This window comes from Penaeus monodon, chromosome 8, assembly GCF_015228065.2.
Source record: "Penaeus monodon isolate SGIC_2016 chromosome 8, NSTDA_Pmon_1, whole genome shotgun sequence".
Classification (NCBI taxonomy): Eukaryota; Metazoa; Arthropoda; class Malacostraca; order Decapoda; family Penaeidae; genus Penaeus; species Penaeus monodon.
The window spans coordinates 3037139-3039643 of record NC_051393.1 but is presented as its reverse complement, the minus strand read 5'-3'; positions in this window follow the sequence as shown (position 1 = coordinate 3039643).

Sequence of the window (2505 nt, the reverse complement as noted above, 5' to 3'; positions counted from 1 at the left end):
ACACACACACACACACACACACGCACGCACATCTATATATGTGTGTGTGTGTGTGTGTGTGTGTGTGTGTGTGTTCATAAAATATATATATATATATTATATATATATATATATATATATATATATATATATATATATATATATATATATATATATATATATATATACACATATATATATGTATATACACACACACACACACACACCACACACACACACACACACACTCACACACACACACACACACACACACACACATATATATATATATACAGAGAGAGTGAGAGAGAGTGAGAGAGAGAGAAAGAGAGAGAGAGAGGGTAGATACTCATCAATTATCTCTGATAACTCCCACCCCTACCAGACCAGTTCAGAAGAGGAGAAAAGAGGAGCAAGAGAAAAGTCTGCATCACACGAACATAATTCCCTCACCAGAAAACTTTTTTTTTGGGATTTAAAAAAAGGCTTTTTTTTTTCCCCCATTTTTCCAAAAAAAGATTTTTTTTAAAAAAACCCCCCGTTTTTTTAAAAAAAAAAAAGTTTTTTAAAAAAAATTTTTTGGGTCTTTAATTTATCAATTTTACGGGGGAAATTTTTTTTGGGGGGCAATTTTTAATTTTTTTTCTTCCGGTTTTTTGAAAATTGCAAAGGGGGGCCCCCAACTTTAGTTTGGTTTTTTTTGTTTGGGGTTTGGGGTTCTTAAATATTATATCTTATAATAATATTTTTTATTTATGTTTTTTTATAAAATATAAAATAATATAACAATTTTTTTCCCCCCCCAAAAACCCAAACAACCCACAACATCAAACAGAAAAACACACCCACCTATTTTATATAAAAATTTAAAATAGAGAAGAGAAAAGAAAAAGGGAGATTATCTTTTTTTCCCTTTTATAACCCCCATTTTTTCCATCCCTTTCAAAGAAAAAAGGGGCAGGAAAATTTTTTTGGGATCAACCGGGAACTAACCCCCTCCCCAAAGCCTTTAAAAATTTTTTTTCCGGGAGGTCATTTCCCCCCTCATAAAAGTAAAATTTTTTGCCCCGTTTTTTATTTATTTTAACCCTTTTTCATTCCGGGGGGGGTCTTTTTTAAAAGTTTTGGTTAATTCCAAAAAACCCCAAAATTCCCCTTTTAAATTGTTGTGTTTTGTTTTTTTGGTTTTTTCAAAAAAAAAAAACATTTTTAAAATCATTAATTATTTATTTTTAAAAATCTTAAAAATAAAATAATTTTATCAAAAGGGGGCACTTATTATTTTCCACCACAACAAAACAAACAACCCCGAAAAAACCCCAAACAACAAAAAAAAAACCCAAAAACATATAAATTATTCCAAAGGGTAGCGGGTGGAGAAAAGAAGTAAAAGGGGAAAAGAGAGAGGGTAAACTTAAATTAATTTTGATTCCCCCCCCTTTAATTTTTGGTGGGAGAAAAAGGGGGAAATTTGGCCCAGTTTTAAAGTGGGTTTTTCCTGAAATAAGTCTTTACCAACCAGGGAAAAAGGGCCCCTGTGTTTTTCAGTCCCCCAAAGGGTTTCTCTCCTTTCTTTTTTTTTCTAATCCCCTTTTTCTTTTTTTTTTTTTTTCCCCTCTTTTTTTTTTTTTTAACCCAAAAAAAGAAAACCAAAAAACACACAACAAAACCCAACCAAAAAAACCCCAAAACACACAACACACAACAAAAATTTTCCAAAATAAAACAAAAAAACAAACAACAAAAAAAATTTAAAAACCCCAAAAAAATTTACACAACTTTGGTTGGGGGGTTTTTGGGGGGGCAAAAATATAAAATAATTTAAATTTAAAATTATAATAATATAGATTTAAAACTTTTAAAAATTTATTATAAATTTATATATTTAATTAATAATTTTTATCAAACCCTTTAAAAATTGTTTATAAAAAATTTTTTTTTATACATTTCCCCCCTTTTTTCTTTTTTTTTTTTCTATCTTTTTATCTTTTTTTTTTTTTTCTAAAAAAAAAAAAAAAAAAAAAAAAAACAACCCACAACAAACCCAAAAACACCAACAATAAATAATCAATAAAAAAAAAACCCCAAAAAAAATAAAAAAAAATAAATTTTACTATTTTTTTTTTTTTTTTTACTTTCTATATTTTTTTTTTCTGATATTTATATATATATTATTTATTTATATATTTTATCTATTATTTATTTTTATTTTTTATTTTTATTCTTTCTTTTAAAAATATTTTTTAAAATTCTATATTTCTTTATTTCTATTTCTTATATCTATACCTCTCTTCTTAATTTCTCTTAATTTTATTTTTTTATTTTATGAAAATTTATTTTTTTTTTTTATTTTTTTAATCTCTTTCTTTTTTTTTTTTCATTTTTATTTAAAATGTTTATTTTATTTTCTTTATTTTTCTTTTTTTTTTTTTCTTTTTTTTTTTTTTTTTTTTTTTTCTTTTTATTGTTTTATTATATAATCTTTTCTTATTTTATCTATTTAAAATTTCTTTTTTATTATTTTTT